A 20,230-nucleotide genomic window follows, 5' to 3' on the forward strand; every position below is an offset into this window, starting at 1 on the left:
CGTACCAGGGAAGTGTACGTGAATTCACACTACCTTGGAATGAAAGCACGAGACCACAACGCTCTCTATTTACCTGTTATAGAGATATATGGATAATTCACTTATTGAAGTTGTTGTCATGTTACTGGAGGACAAACGAATAATGGACTGATATACTTATTTCAGTTAAAAGTAAGTTGTATTTACGAATTTTGGTGTAAATCAAACAACAACAAACCCACAGGTGTGAGGTGTTTATATAGATTTGTAGGAGCATAATTTTCACATGTCACATTATCCACACTAAGGACCATATTCGTCACATTTGTGATTGATAGGATACCTTTTGTCTCACAACGCAGTCACATATTTTATATGTCACACTTTCTGTGAAATTTGTGAGCGATACATGTTTGTTTCTGCTTGTTTCTGTAGCTTTTCGCATAAATATTGTGGTGTGACATGATATCGCATTAGAGAAAAGAAGGTTCATAACAAAAGATGAATATAAGTATCTTCCATGGCCGAGAGTTTAAGATAGATTCATTCCGACCCGAGCGTAGGGTGTTTTGCGGAAACGAGGTTTACCGAGTTTCCGCAAAACACCCCGTGCAAGGGTCGGGATGAGCCTATCTTACACGAGTGGCTATGGTAGATGCTTTTTCTCCCACCTCAGTTAAACAAAATTAAGTAAAAATGTATTTTTTTTGTCGGAACTCTTTTGTGCTTTGTGAAAATAATTGCGTACGGATATGCAATAATTCGTGGTTGTCATGGATATTCGCGCAGTGATTCAGAGTATGTAAATGGTCTGATCGGTTTTAAATAGTTCTCAGAAGAGTGAAGCATTATTTCTTGAAAGGTGCGTGAAAACTGTTTTCTGGTGACATTTGAAGCGAGAAATAATTAACTCGCGTTCTAAATATTGCCACCAGACAAGATTTCCGTGATGCGCTACAGACGACAGTCTTCAACAAGGGAGGTAATTACAATGTGGTGACCATTAAAAGAAGTTCCATACGGGCATTTTATCTTCGCCCGTGGGAAGAATAAGAATTTCTAGCATGGTTAAATTAATGGATCTACTTATCTGAAGTGGGAGAATAGGGATTTTCATTAGCATGCCGAAGATTCACAACATATTACTTCAACCAATTTTACTATATTTTATATACAAGTATGTTGACAAGGATCATCCTTTACAGATCCAATTTGTTCTCAACTATGAAGCACATGATCCTATTTGTCAGAGGTGTAAAGGATGGCATCTTTTTCACGCAATACAGTCACATTAATCTCTCTTCCTGTGAAACACGTCATTTTTTTATAATACCCATTTTATTACATACACTTATGTCACATTTGAAAACGTAAAGAATAGGTTTCCATTTTTTCACAGAAATGTGATATGTGATTTTTTTGCCAATTATAGCTTTCCTCCCATCAGACTTTGCAATCGAATGCGTATATTCGCGCTACTTACGCCCACCTACTGTATCAGAAACCTACAACAAACAAGATACCAAGGATAGAAAGGAAATTTTGCGGCTTATACACTCATATCTGCTTTATCATTATTGCTTTTATTTTGTTACCGAACTCATAAATTTTGAGCCCGTTACTAGGTGATGCCAGTTTGTCTCCTTTAATGAGCGCGTTCCAAGATCTTTGAAAGCATAAAATCTCTGTCACATTTGTTTCAAATTTATATTGACTTATGCCTGCTATCTTGGTAATGTTTTCTCCGATGAAACCAATAATCAACCGAATAATATAAGTCTATCATCTTTAATCATTATTGCTTTGGAAATATGCCTGTCTGAACAACAATCACTAATAACAAAATAAGTTTGCGAAATATTAAAAAAATGAATATGATATATTTGAATTTCATCAATATTTATTTGAAAGTATGCTTCTGTAAAATCACAATGCAGTAATTGCAAAATGATTTTCAAACTGTGGTGGAAATATGATTATGATCTATTTGTATTTTAATCAATTCAGATAAACACATTAGTCTTAATTGGTGTGAGCTCGGTTTTAATGACTGGAGACGCGAACATATTTGCCACATGTCGACTCGAGACAAGGCGTCATTAAGATGTGCTTGATTATGTGTCATTAGGTGAAAAAAAGGAATTTAGCGGAACATTAAATTATTTCTTTTATCATGAAAACATATAAAAATACTAACAATTGCTTGAATTCTTGCCATGAACTATCATTTGATGAATAAAGTCAATACTAGCATAGAATGGGTTTCGTACGTATTGAGTTCATGAAGAGTAAGGCACTGTCGCTTTGATTAAAAACAACTTGTAGTGAGGCTATACGGGTAGTTATCAGAATAAATCAGTGCTAATTTATGTTTGTTTGTAATTTGTTTTTTTTTCTTGCACTTTGTGTTGACATTTTGATAATCATCAGTCCTTTGTGGAAATAAAACTGAATTAAATTTTAGTTCTTCGTGGACTGATTGGACTATCCTTATCATGCCATTTGGCCCTAATCAGTTTTTAAAATTCTTATACTATACCAAACATTTTGTATGCTTACGTTCATGTTTTCAAGCTGACCTTTTTGTGGTGACTAGATCTATTCATGGAAAATATTGATGCATTCAAACTATGTGAAATATTTATAGAATGAAACTTCTGTTAAAATTGTAGGAATGGTTTAAACAGTCTTTTTCATAAAATTTATGTTGGCAAATCTTTTAAAAATGGTTGATATTGAGGTATTCTACCTACTATTTTGAAGAAAACCAAACATCAATTGTGAGTTACTCATTTGAACAGAATGTAGTAACTCCAAGCCAAAAATGATTCAATTTCAATTACGTCGTTCGGCAAAGTAGAGGAATTCTATTTAACATTGGACACTGTCTGTTTAACACCGTCGTAAAATAAACCGTTTTGTCAAAACCCGTATTTTTGTAAGACTTCATGTCTCAACGTACATTATACAAATTTACGTTGAAGGATTTTGACATCATACGTCGAAGTGATGAATGAAAAGTCTGGTTTTCCATCATTCATAACATTATATTATTTTTGTTGTCAAATCATTAGTTGTTTTAACGTGTATAATAAAATAATAATTTTTACATAAACGCGGGTAGTTTTGCCATCTTTTAGGCCTTATCCCAAATGTGCTTAAGACGAATAGAACGTTATGGCATATACAATGAATCATCTCGAACGTGGTGACAGAGTAAATGGCTAAGAACCGTCTATTATATTATAAATATTGGACTTCAAAACAAAATAGAATATTTATATTTGACAGGTATAAACAAAATACTTATATCTCAAATAGATAAAGCAATTTATTGCATCCAATCGAAAAGTAGCCACAGCGAGAGTACCAGTGCGCTTTGTAACAGGATTAAAAACAAATTTTGAATGAGTAAAAAAGAAAAGAATACAAATATCAAAAAGTATAATTATTGTGATTACATTTCCCCTATTTCCCCTATTTACACGCCTGGGAATAATTATGTTTTGAACTACGTAGCCTGCCCATGTTGTCATTGATTATTCTGAAAAACATTTTTTAAATCATGAAATATGCACGATTAAAACAAAATAGTCAAACAATTTTTATTTCGACATTACGATATATTTCCATCGATCATTATAAGTATTATTTATGAACACACTTCATTCCTTTATTTGAAATAAAATATATCGAAATATTAATTCTAAAACACGAATTTGTATTAGTATTCCTTTATCACGAATAAATACTGTCAACCGTTATCAGAATGATTCATTATTAAACTATTGTTTAACTATTTATAGGCCGCCGTCTGTAAAGCCACTTCTATTGCAATATGTTATTTATTGAATTCATAGAAAATTGAAAACTCTAACAATACAACAACATAAGGAAAAGTATTTGTCATCAGTGGATACAAGGGCAGTAATGTCAGGTGCGCATTGTATTTGCGTACATCTTTTCTTTCTATCAGTAAAAATTGTTAAGTTTATTTCTCTTTTTTGAACATACCGCAAGAATCACTCCATCTACGACGTTTACCTCTTTCAAGTTGATGTTGGCTACAATTTGGCCTATGATTATTTATTCATAGATATTCTGATAAATGTTGGATCTCGAGTCAGGTTGAGCAATAATCTTGTTTCCATGGTCGTTCTTATACGGTAGCCCATTTTTATTAAGATATTTTAATGTTTTATATGTAATGAGCGTTTGGTTTATTGTGATGTTGTGACGTCTCTTGTTGAGTTGAGTGTATGTTAGGCCTTAAATTACTTGCCGTGCCTCTTTTAGTATTTGGCTGCTGGTCTTAACCATGTTTCTGTTGGACTATAAATGTACCTTTTGGGATGTGTGCTATGTTTTGCAACCACTAAAATATATAAAATAATATACAACTCGTTTTTAACTATTAATGTAACTGAGCGTCACAAGTAACAAGGCGATACACCCTAACACTGTAGCTGCAAAATATTTTAGAAACCAGGAAATATAATAGCAATTCATAGTAACTATGAAGAAACGGACACAACATATTTGTTTTTACAATGCACAAAACACGGACCAAAAAAACAGCAGCATTTTGTTAAGCGTACTGTGAAACGCTCATGGTTTAATGTTAATGTTGTTAAATAGATTTATAAACATTAGGAACCGTTTAATTTCATTATCGAAATAAGTATAATCTGTCCAAACACAATGTCTTTCTTAAGAACGTTCTTTTTTTTGGTGGAGGAAAATATACCTATGAGGTCCAAATATCTCCTGCAATAGTCTCGGCTCGACGGGCTTTAGAACGTCGAAACTGTAAAATTTATGTAAACAACTAGTCTTTTAACGTATTCAATCGACATAAGCTCAGCATGCGTTGTTTATATTTAGTCCCTGAGTTTAACTTATAAGAGTTTTTACTTTTAAAGCATTGAGCGAAATGGATAACACACTTGAAGAATATGATTTAGATGTTTGATTTTGTCTTTGAAGATTGTAGAGATAAAATAACGCTTACCCGTTAAGTAAGGAAAGATGTTTCCCACTTAAATTAAAATGTCTTTAACAATGTTCTTAATAGCTTGTATTAACCTTTTTATAAAAAATGTCACATTCGATGTATTGCATGTAATCCTTCAGTTATTCGCACAACGGTTATTAACAACCATTAACCCATCTAGAAATCAAAGGCCCTTAAAGTTAACAATTTATTTTTTGTGTGAACGTATTTGATCGGATTTCAGGTCAGTGGAAGGATGAAAATGTAAACTTTTGATTTTAAGTATCAACCACCATCTCATATATATAATTTATACGATTTACGGTTTACAATCTAATATGAGGCCCCAGTAGACTCGTGCTCATGTAAAGACTGTTCCATCGACCTTTCCACTGCATGTGTGGTTTGTTTTTGATGTTTGTTGTGTGTGTGTGTTCTTTTTGTGTCTCTAGTTTAAATGCCAATTGGGCCATAACCATGTGCCTCTAAACAAGGTTTATTTCTTTTATTATCCGAATACTGGGCTTGTCACTGTCGTACAATATATCAACAATTATTAAAGACTAACTATAAGGAAAATGTATGCAATTCCGAACTAGATCTGAAACAAGTATAACAATGGCACTAAGAACAATAGAAGGTTAATCTAGAATTTCCAACATCAAAGAACGTATGATTCTTTAATCCATAATCGAGGAAGTTATTATACGTTATTAACACCTGTATTTCCATAATTCCCATCAGTGACTTAACTGAAGTCCATTATAAATCCAAGAAAGGGTAATATTGAAGACAACGCAAAAAAACAATGCTGATTCAGCTTGGACGTTAAGTTCTCTTTATATACGTGGGATATTTGCATACTCAAGTTCATCCTTTGATTGCATCCAGTTCAGACACGGAGAGTAAACGAACGTCCAATATGATGGTACTAGAGCATGTGGTGAAAAAAGAACAGTAAAGACTGCATCACCAAAGCCACAAATATAACTAATGGAATGATTAGCTGTAAGTCGCAGTTAATAAAGATAGGAGTACGGCTAACTCTCCTTCGTAAACGGGGGTCAAGGTTCAGAAGAACTGTTTAGTAAATCATGCATACATAAGGGTCAGTAATGTGTGATTCTGGTCATATTATGAAACTCAATGACCTTGCAATAGGAATCAATTGATTCTGTTGAAATGCAAAACTGGTAAAAATACAGACAGACGTCTTTAAGGCAATAACCATCTGCATATATTAAACGCGGTTATATGTTCCAGCTAATTCATTTTAATATAATTAAATTGGAAATTGTTTAACCAAAGCAAATATTTATCATGAAAAAAGTATACAAAGTGCAAGACGCTAAAATTTCAGAAAACGTTGATAATCAGATAAATTATATAAATTCTGTATATCTGACTGCATTAACACACATTTTAGCCGGTTGATTTGTATGAAGTGTCTGAATGAATTAGATAATGCGATTGTTTGTACACCTGCTGAATAATGTTTCAATTTAAAAAAATACCTAAATGCATAACAGAATGATTTCGATTTATTAATGGTTTAAATCCTACCTGTCAGCCTGAAGACAACAACAAAGATTTAAGGATTTCACCCTCACTCATTTACGCCAAGTTCCGAATTGAATAAATATCTAGCTGAATTCATGCATGGTTACGAATGTAATGATATAGATGTAAAGCAAATAAAGAAGGGAAACTCAGGATCTGCCACTACTATTTTCTTTTTGATTCATGCCGATAGGACGCCTTCAATTTGATTACCAAGTGTCTTGTCTGTTATGTATTAACTCGCCCTCATACTAGTTCTCACGATATATGCTGATTTATACTTTGGCATACATGTACAAAGCGATATACTAACACAAATGGAACGTAGTGGCACAGGGAACAATGTTCCATCGAATTCAATAATACAATGAAAACTACAGGGACACCAGGGCCTACAAGAACAATCCCAGCTGTTTAAAGTTGTATGATGTCATAAAATGGCCCAACATAATACCGTCAATCGGTGATACAATTTATAATCAGTATAAAAGTAATATTTCATACAAAATCCCTAAACAAATGAAATGAATATAGAAATTTAACATTACATAACTCCTGATAATAGGAAACTTGGTTAAGTTAGTATCAATGCAAACACAAGTCCTATGTATGCTCTTCTTTTATGGGGGAAAATAAATCTACCTACTGATTTAAAAATGAGAAAAATAAATGACAAACAATCTAGCGTTTTACGTGTCATAATCAATTATATGACTTTCAAAATATTGCTTAAAATGAAGTCAAAATAGGTTATTTTCACACTGTACTATTTGCGAACTCTCGCGCCAAATGTGTCGGACCCGAATGCGAGAGTAAATAAGCAACATATCCAAGTGCAAAAACATAGTATAATAAAGTAATGCTGGTTGATATCGAGGTGAATTAGAAAATCTTTTTATTCTTTTTTTTTTGCTTTATTTGGAGAATTTTTTCGACTGATATGCTATCATGAATTTTATAACCTTAACATTTGAGAAATCAATAAGTTTTCTTTTTAACGCTCTTTGAAGAACCATGCATGAAGAAATCTTTAAAGGAATTCGTGCCTGTTGTGATTTCAAGAATCGTGCTCAAAATGCTGAAGATTACTTGCTAGAATTAAAAAAAAATCATTGGAATGCCTATACTGTAGAGCTTATGTATAAATGTTTTGATAAATCTGCTTTTTGTTTCTCTGGCGAACCAATTGTTCAAGTTAACAAAGATGAATACTGTATCAAACCAAAAGATCGTGACCTTTGTATGAAACAATATGCCAAAGGCAGTTCTCAGCGTGATACTTTTTTAGTGGTATAAGTGCTTTTAAAAGAGATTTTCTGTTCGATAACAACACGAGGTAGCTTCACTTGGCATCTCGAAATGGACACAAGTACTGGTTGTCTGAACAAGAAACAAACTCGTGCGTAATTCTCGTCACTATCGAGCATAAACAAAAAACAGTTATATTCATGCTACCTACATAGCCCGTGTTAGCCTGATTGTTTGCTGTACCTGATCACCATATAGTCATACCCAAGAGCTCGTGTTAGCCAGATTGTTTGCAGTTCCTGAATACCATAAAGTCATACCCAAGAACTCGTGTTTGCCTGATTGTTGCTGTACCTGATTACTATAAGGTCATACCCAAGAGCTCATGTTTGCCTGATTGTTTGCTGAACCTGATCACCATATAGTCATACCCCAGAGCGCGAGTTAGCCAGATTGTTTGCAGTTCCCGATTACAATAAAGTCATACCCAAGAGCGCGAGTTAGCCAGATTTTTTGCTGTACCTGATCATTATTTAGTCATACCCCAGAGCGCGAGTTAGCCAGATTGTTTACAGTTCCTGATTACCATAAAGTCATACCCAAGAGATCGTGTTTGCCTGATTGATTGCTGAACCTGATCAACATATAGTCACACCCCAGAGCGCCAATTCGCCTGATTGTTTGCTGTACCCGATCACCATATAGTCATACACCGGATAACGAGTTCGACTGATTGTTTGCTGTACCTGATCACCATAAAGTCAAACCCCAGAGCGCGAGTTCGACTGATTGTTTGCAGTTCCTGATTACCTTATAGTCATACCCCAGAGCGCGAGTTTGCCTGATTGTTTGCAGTTCCTGATCATCATATAGGCATACCGCAGAGCGCGAGTTTGCCTGATTGTTTGCAGTTCCTGATTACCATATAGTCATACCCCAGAGCGCGAGTTTTCCTGATTGTTTGCAGTTCCTGATCACCATATAGTCATACCCCATAGCGCGAGTTTATCTGATTGTTTGCAGTTTCTGATCATCATATAGGCATACCCCAGAGCGCGAGTTTGCCTGATTGTTTGTAGTTCCTGATCATCATATAGTCATACCCCAGAGCGCGAGATTGCCTGATTGTTTGCAGTTCCTGATTACCATATAGTCATACCCCAGAGCGCGAGTTTGCCTGATTGTTTGTAGTTCCTGATCATCATATAGTCATACCCCAGAACGCGAGATTGCCTGATTGTTTGCAGTTCCTGATTACCATATAGTCATACCCCAGAGCGCGAGTTTGCCTGATTGTTTGTAGTTCCTGATCATCATATAGTCATACCCCAGAGCGCGAGTTTGCCTGATTGTTTGCAGTTCCTGATCACCATATAGGCATACCGCAGAGCGCGAGTTTGCCTGATTGTTTGCAGTTCCTGATTACCTTATAGTCATACCCCAGAGCGCGAGTTTGCCTGATTGTTTGCAGTTCCTGATCATCATATAGGCATACCGCAGAGCGCGAGTTTGCCTGATTGTTTGCAGTTCCTGATTACCATATAGTCATACCCCAGAGCGCGAGTTTTCCTGATTGTTTGCAGTTCCTGATCACCATATAGTCATACCCCAGAGCGCGAGTTTATCTGATTGTCTGCTGTACATGAACACCATTAAGTCATACCCCAGAGGAACATTTGAAAATGTGACGAATAGGGTTCTATTCTTCACATTAATGTCATTTGTAAAACCAATTGGACCTTCATAGGGTTTCTTCAATCAGACTTTACAATCGTTTATATAAGCGCTACGTACACCCACCTAGTTTATCACATTTTTTTCAACAAATAGGATATCCTGAATAGAAAGGAAATTTGGTGGCATATAAACTCATATCTACTTTATCATTATTGCTTTTATTTTTTTACCGAACACATCAATTTTGAGCTCGTTACAAGGTGATGCCAATTTATCTCCTTTAATAAGGGCTTTCCAAGATCTTTGAAAGCATAAACAGTCCGTCACATTTGAATCAAATTAATATTGGACTTGTTATCTTTGTAATGATATATCTCCGGTGAAACCAATAAGCGAACGAATAATATAAGTCCATCATCTATAGTCATTATTGCGTACGAAATATGCCTCTTTGAAACAACAAGCAATTTTAACAAAATATGTTTGCGAATCATTATAAAAATATAAATTGTATATATTTGTATCTCATTAATATTTATTTGAAAGTATGCTCCTCTGCAATCACTGTGCAAAATTACAAAATGAATTTTCGAACTATTGTGGAAATATGATTATGATGCATTTGTATTTTCATCAATTCAGATAAACACGTTAGTCTTGACTGCTGTGAGCATGTTCCTAACGACTGGAGACGCGAATAAATTTGCCACATGGCGACTCGAGAAACGGCGTCATTAAGATGTGTTTAATTATGTGTCATAGGTGAATAAAGGAATTTAGCGGAACAATAAATTATTTCTTTCATCATGAAAAACGTCAATACTAGCATATAATGTGTTATGTACGTATTGAGTACATGAATAAGGCACTGCCACTTTGATGTAGTGAGGCTATATCACATAGGCATTCACATTAGTTTACAATGTTCGGGCGTAGTGAAAGCCACCATGGATTCATGAGTTTTAAGGCTGTTCGTATGCAGACTTTTATAACTGCAAATCGAAATCTACCATGGGCATATCGGCAATACATTTTTAAAAACATTTTTTAAAATATATTTAAAAAGAAATCGATGTGAATTCGAATTTTGGAAAGGTGAAATTCACTAATAAATCAATGTGTTGACAATTTTTATTATTGAACATATATTTGAATATAATGGGACTATATTTCAAAGTTTAATGAAATTGATAAAAAATACAAAAACAACAACATGGAAATCAAAAAGAAATCCAATTTTGGAGAAGTGATTTTTTTACCTAAATAAATATATTTATTTTTGACAATTCATTTGCATTGGATGATCGATTTGTCGGAGCCAAACCGAAAATTAACGGTGACCTCAGCCTACGGCTCAAGCAGCATACCGTTGATGGCTGAGTAAATACGATCGCAATGTTGAATGGGGTCCCTTGTGTCAGTGCTGTACACTAGTGAACGTTAAAGAGCTAGGGTAAATATTACCAGGGTTACATTCTGTCTGTGCACTATGCCCCAAAAACATAATATGACAAACAATCTTATCGGAGCACTACCCAAATTGGCCTTACCCGTGTGCGGGTATAAATAAACTTACACACCCTTTTTTACAACACAATCAAATCATGTTGTAAAATGACACCAGATTTATGTTTGAAGCGCTTAAATCGCTGAAAGGTTTTTTGCCTGCTACGTTATGTGAGTTTAGTAATGTAATTTGTAAAGCTTTAGAGCTTAGTACATGACTGCTCATGAATTCTTTCGCAAATTCTTTTAGATTGATAATGCTGATACTCAATTAGAATAAAACAATGGAGTTACAGTCACTTGAAATACTGATTAAATATGTGGAAAACCAAAAAAGATTACAAACATACGAAGTAATACTTCATTGCATAGTAAAGCATTTAGGCATTTCTTTAATAAAATCTACTGTAAACACGAGTGGTATGTAATTCACCATGCCCAATAAACCAAATTCATCCAATAAAATGCATTCGACATGTTAATATAGTTTATGTTTAAGGTGCCTTTCTTCAATGACCGAAACCTCACGCGAAATTCCCTTGATCGAATCAACATATACTATTTATTTTCTATGTATTGATGTATCTAAATAATGCTCTCAACCTATGTCACTCGTGAGAAAATGAACATATTTATATCAGTAGTTTATACAATTCAATTCAATTCAATTCAATTTATTTAATTGATAAAGGCCTCCGGCCCAAGACAACATATTATACATATACATATATGTACACAATGAGTGGAAAAGGGTTATGACAATGTTAATATTCAAACTTCTAAGATACAGCTTTACACAAATATTACATGCAAGCAAATAATAGTTGATAATAAACATGGTTCAAAAATAAATAAATAATGTTAGAACTGTCAAATAAAAGTTATTAGAATTGACTATGTGAATCAACCAAGTCTTATCAATAATTAATTATTATATATCTGTTAATTACGTATTTAGATGCCAGGAATATAATTATAATACATTTACCAATACTTAAGAGATTTTAATTGTACAACTAAGGTGTTTGTATTTTAATACTAGTATAATATGCTCAAATTGTTTGTCTGGATATACATACAATATACATTCAACAATATAAAACAACATTCAATTTAATGCAATTATATAGATATGGTGAAGAGGAATTGTTAAAACAAAAACAAAAGATTTTTACATTAAAGAACGGACACTAATGCATGACATTGTAACGCAAATATAATAACAATTGTAATTAGGTTGTTTAATGTTGTTTAAGTAAATTTACAGACATATACACATATTGATTTTCCATGATTATAAATATGAAAATTTGTAAATGGTATTGTTGAAAACAAGACTTATCTTGTCTTATTGTTATTTTACTAGAACACATGTCATAAAAAGTATATAACCTGATATAGACTTATTTGATATTTGAACTGATTAACAGAACAACTATGACAACATAACCTAACGGTAAGACACCATTACTGCATGGAATTATATTCTTTACCCGACAGCCTATTCGAAACGAAAAAATAGATTGTCAATAGGAAACAATATATATTTAAGACATATATATATATATATTAATATATAAAACATTCGGCTTACTTCAACATAAAAAGTGTATTATATTGCATCAAATCATATTTATGACCTTTGTAGCATTACTATGTGGATCTCTGAGTCAAAATATTATAATATTAGGTATTAAATTCAAGACAATCTGATGGTAGATAGTACTAGATACTAAAATAGTATGGTAATTTTCAAACTATGGTCACAATTATAAATCTAAAATAATGCCATTAATAATACATGAAATGAGGGAAACTAAATACATGACCAAAATGCTTCAACATATAGAGTACTACTACTGTAATGCTCGTGATATACCATGTATATTTCCAACTGTTAAGAAAACATTTTTTCTAATACACAACAAAAGTATACATAAAGGCACATATATAACATTATGCATTTAATTATTATCTGTTAAATACAACTTCCTATATTTCATAGCATAAAATATGAACATAGATACATTTAATACAATTTGTTCATTTCTTGAAGACATCAGTACAGTAAATTTGTTAACAGTGGGATCAGTATAATATTTACTAGGCAGGTATTTCAACCTTAAATCATTGTAGTGTTGGCACTTAAACATAAAATGGTACTCAGTTTCTGGTTCTATATTGCAGAGTTTGCATATGCGTCTGTCCCTTGGGGTGCTTATATATCTACCCCTTTCGATTTCTAAGTCATGAGAAGAACAACGGAAACATGCCATCGCATTTCTAAATTTTCTTATTTTTACAATGTCTAAATAATTTTCATGACACAAATTATCTTTGAACAAAGAGTAATAAGTTAACTTAGGACTGTCAATAACTGCAGAACGCCATTCCTGCAAGTACTGGTCTTTCAATGTTTGTATAATACGTGATATAAACAGTTTTTCATTGTTCACATTTTGCTCTAACCACACATAGTTATAACCATTTTGACATAAAATGTTCCTTACATTGGTTACCCAATTTCTGTTGCCAATTTGGTCTTGCAAATATAATAAATCATATGCTTTCCTAACAAATCTATAATTAGGAAGTTTAATTATTCTCATCCAATATTTCAAAACACGCTTTATAGCGATAATAAACATGGGAAAACGTCCACAATCACCAAGCACCGGAAAGTTAATCGTATGTTTTGGTATGCACATATAACGTTTGCAGGCATATAGTTGTACTTGTTCTGTTGGTACCATCCTTTCTGCACCCCAAATTTCTGCACCATATAACAAGATTGGGACATCTTTAGTATCAAATATTTTGAAAAATGTAGATTTATTCATTTGTCCATAGTCATATAGTCTAGATAAAACAGTTAGCAACACTCGTTTTGATTTTAAAGCTTGATCTGACGCCATCCTATTTAAAGATAATTGTCTTGTAAGTAGTACCCCGACATATGTAAAATCATTTACAACATCTAATAACGTCCCTCTATAGTTCCACTTCTCAAATTTAGACAAGGTACCTCCATTCTTAAAAACCATAATTTTAGTTTTCTTAATATTGACATTTAAACCAAACTGATAACAAAATTCACTTAGTGCATTTAAAAGGCGTTGTAGACCACACGGAGTGTCAGCAAGCAAAGCCAAGTCATCTGCAAAGAACACAGAGTTTATCTGGGTAGTGTCTGGAAATAGCTGTATACCATTAAATGCCGGAGGTTCAATAAGCTTGATAAATTCATTTATGAAGAGAATGAATAAAACAGGTGACGCTATACATCCTTGCCTCAAACCAAGAGGGCAGTTAAAACTTTCAGACAATGTTCCATGATTTGCGCGAACCCTCCCCTTCACTGACAAATACATAGCTCGAAATGAGGAATAAAGTTTTCCATGTATACCGTTGGTCGACATGACATTAAATAACTTGACTCTGTTTACAACATCAAATGCTTTTTGGAAGTCCACATAGGCCACGTATAACTTTTTACCAAGTGTAGATAATTGTTTATTAACAAGAGAATGCAATATAAATGCATTGTCGACAGTCCGGTATCCTTCTCTGAAACCTGATTGATTTTCACTTAGCCTATTAAATATATTAATGAAAAATGTAAGGCGCCTATTTATAATGCCAGTGTATATTTTGCCCATAACATTCAACAATGAGATGCCTCGATAATTGTCAGTTACATCAGGATCACCTTTTTGTATAATGGAATAATAATTGTCTCACGCCATTGACTTGGGTATGTTCCAGTAGAAAATATTCGATTGAATAATTTTCGCAAAACAGGCAGTAAGTAATTCAGGCTATATATAAAACATTCTGGTACTAATTCATCGCTACCTCCACTTTTACCCTTTTTCATATCTTTAATAACGGCTATAATTTCATCGTCCGTGATAGAGTCATTAAAAAGTGCATCCGTTAATTCACCTGTATATACATCATCTGGATATGGTAATTCACTATCTTCGAGAGTCAAACTCTGAAAGAGACCTTCAAAATGATCTTTCCATTGATCGATAGATATATTTTCTCTTCTGGATTGTTTATTAACAAGACGTTTAAATTTTTGCCAAAATGTCTGACCATCAGAGCAGCTATTTTCAAGATTTATCAGTACATTACTATTAAAATTGTCCTTTTCAGTTTTACAATATTCCCTATACTCGTTTTTCGCTATTAAATAGGCTGATAAGTTGACATTTGTTCTATCACGACGAAACATTCTCAGTGCCCGCTGCGTCTTATACTTTAATGTTTTACATGTATTATTAAACCAATTACTACTTTTCTGTTGTGTACTTTTAAATGTCTTTAAACAAGTCTGACTGCATTCCTTTATCAAATCAGTTACAGTAGACACTAGCGTATCTATATCAGTTAACTGGCTTTCAAGCAAAGAGTCAATTTCATTATAAAGTTCATCAGTAAATACATATGACAGTTTCTCTTCAAACGCATTACAATTCTTCTGATTGAATACATATTTCTGTTTTATATTTGAAGTGGCGGTTGTATGATGATCTGAGTTATATGTATAACATTTAAGATGTACTCGAATAAGTAAATAACTGGATTCAGAACGAGTTTCAATCCCGAAGTCATTTATAGATTTAACTATATTATCCGTATACAGCAAATAGTCTATAACACTGCAACCATTATGATTAACAAATGTAAAATCTCCGACATTCTGATCCTTAAATAGTCTACCATTTGCTATTCTGAGTGTATTCACTTTACAAAAGTCAATAAGCTTTACACCAAAGTTATTAACATGTTTATCATTTGATACACGTGGGGACATATGTGAATCGTCTAATAAATCCTCTACTGTTTGCAATTCTGGTATATTCCTATCAAAAGTAAAATAGTCCATTCGATCTCCAGTACGCGCATTAAGATCTCCCATAAGTAAGAAGCTTTCACTAGTCTGAATATCATATTCACGTAACGTGCTCTCTAGTAGGTCAACACCAGAGTTATCTTTACCTTCATAAAATGGAGAATTAATAGGTGGTATATATGCAAAACAAATGATAAGATCTTCAAGCAGCCTTACAGATGTCTTGTCAACTTTAAGAAATATGGCAAAGTCACATTCTTCATATATTCTCGAGATATAAAGTTGATATTCATTTCTGTAATATATAATTATACCTGCCATTGCGCGGCCACGTGTACTATTTCGTATTGCTGGACAAAAATATGATTTAAAACCACTTCCAAATACTGGAATTTCAGATTCGCTTTCTATCCACGTTTCAATAAAACATACTATATCGAAGTTTTTAAAGTAACTGATAAAATCTTCATCATAACACTTGCTTTTAAGACCATCAATGTTCCAGGATATTATTTTCAAATCCGAATAACTGTTGCCCTGGCCTTGGCCGCCGTCCTATATAATAGGTGGCATATGTGTGTCCGTTATACTTTCAGCTTCGCCCATTTCAACATTAGTATTGTCCGAGGCATAATCTCCAGTCGTTGATTGGGCCGGTTGATCTAGCATTCTTCTTGCTTGTTTAACTGCACGTTCTGTTTTGCCAGCATGGTCCGTTTTACTATCCATAGTTCTCAATTCACCACGAAAGAAATATCCAACCTTGCCTTTAGACTTGAGAGTTTTCAACTGATGGCGTTGTTTTACTGTTAAATCATCACCAACGCGTACATTATGCTTACGTAATTCATCTCTGCTTTTGTAAATCCTATACTTATCATCATCATAACGAAATGTAACTACGGTTAACGGCTGTCTACCATCTTTCACATCGCCAATACATTTGACATATTTTGAATCATCAGCGATCCAAATATCATTGGGACTAGCAGCATTTAGAACATTTTCTATAATAGAAGATTTAACCTCTTTAATAGACGCTGATTCAGACAAGGGCAAATTAAAAATCCTCATATTAGATTTGATCGCATCTCGTTCAAGCTTTTCGATACTCTGTTGAACTTCATTCATAGCATCTGTATTTCTCTCAGTATTCTCATTCACTTGATCAATATCTAACTGTAAATTTTCAGAATGCTGTTTCATTTCATCAATGTCGTGCTTTATCTCGGAAAGATCATTTTTCATACAACCATAATCTACTTTCAGCGTTTTAATTTCATTTAATGCATGATCACATTTATCTTCAACTCCTTGGATATGGGTCTTCACACTGTTGATCTCTGTCTTAACTGTAAGCAGCTCAGCCATGACACCATTAATAGCCTCAAGAATACGCGCCTCGCCTTCGTCGGTAACTGGTCCAGGGTTGGTCTCGACGTCGCCGCACAACCACAATAGCTGAACAGCAACATTGTGATAATGCAAGTTGTTGCTGCTAGACGTTGAAGAAGTATGGGTATGAACGTTGTAGTAGTCGCCTTGGGTAGCACAGGGGTCGCAATATGCTACAATGTTATGCTGGTATGATTCGAGCAAGCGTACTCCATGACAGACGCCATACATAGACAGAAGTGTCACTATTGTGAATATACCACATACAAAAGTCAATAAATGGATATCAGTTCCTTTGCAATATCTGTCATATCTGGATTTACTTTTGACTGTGGTACGCTTTTTCCTGGGTGGGAAACAACCAATGCGGATTCTATACAGTGATACATCAATACCCATTTTGGCCCAAATTGTTTACCATAGATCGGGTAGGAACAAATTGTTTACCATAGATCGGGTAGGAAATACTGTTCATGTACATATATGTACAAATGATGGTCAAACATGTAATCGCTCACTCTAGCAAAGTCAACTGATGCTTATAACAACATCACTGCAGTTCCTTTGTATACCTCTGCTATCTACCGGTGAGAAGCGACGGTCAAACAATACACTGTAATCCTTCTATTGTTCACCACCTGTCACTATTATAATCCAGGTACATTTAGTTAACAGAATATAACATCCATGTATATGAATTTATACGCACAATGCACACTTTATTCCAAATTTATGCACTTTTTATTGTTAATAACTACTAAATAATTCCACCAATGAAAAGAATATTTTATCCTTTTTAAATTGATATAAATATGTCCACATAACTCCTTCTTAAACTAGAATAAACTTATAAAATTGTCAGAGCTAAAATAATGTGTCCATTCCCTTTGTCCACTCAATAAATCTGCATATACATATGCATATATGCAATATGCTCAAGACTTTGGGCTGCACATACATAGACAAAATAAGAAATCTTAAGACTCTTTCCGTTCTATTCGGCATTACATCATTATACTCAGGCCGACAGACTTATAACGCTTTAAGCGCTTTGATTATGTTGAGCGTACGTTTTTAATACTAAAGGAGAGGTTGTACCGGTCGTTGTTATTTGTTATACACGTTGCTTTATATTTTTAAAAAAATCAGTCAATTACTTCAAAGAAATAGATGGGATAATTTTTAGTTTAGGTTAATACTTGTGGTTAGTGTGTGTTATTGATATATTTCATTCTTTGCACCATTACACAAGATTATATCAATGAAGTTGTTTGGTACTCTTCAAGACGATGTTTAGATGGCATTTTGTTTGCAAAAGTGTGGTAAATACATGGAATAATTCAAGCAAAACATACAGAAAATGCTGAGAGCAATGTATTATTGTCGTGTTCAAGCATATTCAATATCTGCAAATTTTGTTCCCGTTTTTAAAGCTTTTCTTTTGTCTGAGTTGTCATCTTAAATAAATAACTGCATTTGTATAATTTCGTTATATAACGGTATTCTCCCTGAACTTGAACAATATGCATGATCATAATTTAAAGAAAACTACAGGGACATGTCAATATGTTTTCCTTAATAAATATCATAATGACTGAGGGTACATTTGAAAATTTAACCTGAGTAATTGTTATTCTAAATTACTGTTCTCTCGCATTTACTCGACATATCATCATTTATAACTCTTTATTGTCTGGTCGTTCCTCGAAAGACGTCATTTTATTTTACAAACTTTCATTGTGGATATTTTCTCTTAGATATTGATAAGGCTATTTTGAAGTGTGTCGGCTGTTTGTTGTGTTTTAACGTTTGTGTTTCTCGTCCATTGTTGTTTTGTTCCTAACCCTGTGCCTCTAAAGCAGTATATACATTTTTAATGACTAGTGGACTTGTTCCTGTAGTTTTAGTGTATTATCATATAACAGCAGCAAGTATTAACAGTTACGATGATGGTATAGTTACTGTTCAAGTTGGTATAGTTACTGTTGAAGATGGTAAAGTTAGTGTTGAAGATGGAAAAGCTACAGTTGAAGATGGTATAATTACTGTTGACGATGGTATAGTGACTGTTGAATATGGTATAGTTACTGTTGAAGATGGTAAAGTTACTGTTGAAGACTGTATAGTTAGTGTTGAAGATGGTAAAGCTAGAGTTGAAGATGTATAGTTACTGTTGACGATGGTATAGTTACTGTTGAAGATGGTATAGTTACTGTTGAAGATGGTATAGTTTCTATTGAAGATGGTATAGTTACTGTTGAAGATGGTATAGTTACTGTTGAAGATGGTATAGTTACTATTTAAGATGGTATAGTTAGTGTTAAAGATGGTAAAGCTACAGTTGAAGATGGTATAGTTACTGTTGACGATGGTATAGTGACTGTTGAAGATGGAATAGTTACTGTTGAAGATAGTATAGTTACTATTGAAGATGGTATAGCTACTGTTGACTATGGTAAAGCTACTGTTGTAGATGGTATAGTTACTGTTGAAGATGGTATAGTTACTGTTGAAGATGGTATAGCTACTGTTGTAGATGGTTTAGTTACTGTTGACTATGGTATAGCTACTGTTGTAGATGGTTTAGTTACTGTTGCAGATGGTATAGTTACTGTTGAAGATGGCATAGTTACTGTTGCAGATGGTATAGTTACTGTTGCAGATGGTATAGTTACTGTTGAAGATGGTATAGTTACTGTTGAAGATGGCATAGTTACTGTTGCAGATGGTATAGTTACTGTTGAAGATGGCATAGTTACTGTTGCAGATGGTATAGTTACTGTTGAAGATGGCATAGTTACTGTTGCAGATGGTATAGTAACTGTTGCAGATGGTATAGTTACTGTTTAAGATGGTATAGTTACTGTTGCAGTCAATAACAGGTTCAATCCAACCGAGACAGCCGTTCTCCTTTTTAACGGAAGTGGTTCGTTCATCCGAAGACAAACTCTTCCAGGTTGCATGTACAATGTATATGCATAAAGTTCAACCGGTCGCCATCGACATAGCTG

General features: G+C 33.8%; 1 protein-coding gene across 4 annotated transcripts in view; it reads left to right on the forward strand.

Moving 5' to 3' along the window:
- LOC128229259 (FMRFamide peptide receptor frpr-18-like) overlaps positions 1 to 20,230 on the forward strand; it is a 101,461-nt gene that overhangs the window by 32,127 nt on the left and 49,104 nt on the right. Inside the window, exon 1 of one of the 4 annotated variants that reach the window (XM_052941055.1) lies at positions 32 to 171. The exons of the other annotated variants lie outside the window; for them this stretch is intronic. The gene's annotated coding sequence lies outside the window, so the exon portion shown is untranslated. Of the gene's footprint in view, positions 1 to 31; positions 172 to 20,230 lie in introns of those variants that run through there. 4 annotated transcript variants of the gene reach the window in all.

The sequence above is a fragment of the Mya arenaria genome, chromosome 3 (genome assembly GCF_026914265.1).
Source record: "Mya arenaria isolate MELC-2E11 chromosome 3, ASM2691426v1".
In the NCBI taxonomy this organism is placed as follows: domain Eukaryota; kingdom Metazoa; phylum Mollusca; class Bivalvia; order Myida; family Myidae; genus Mya; species Mya arenaria.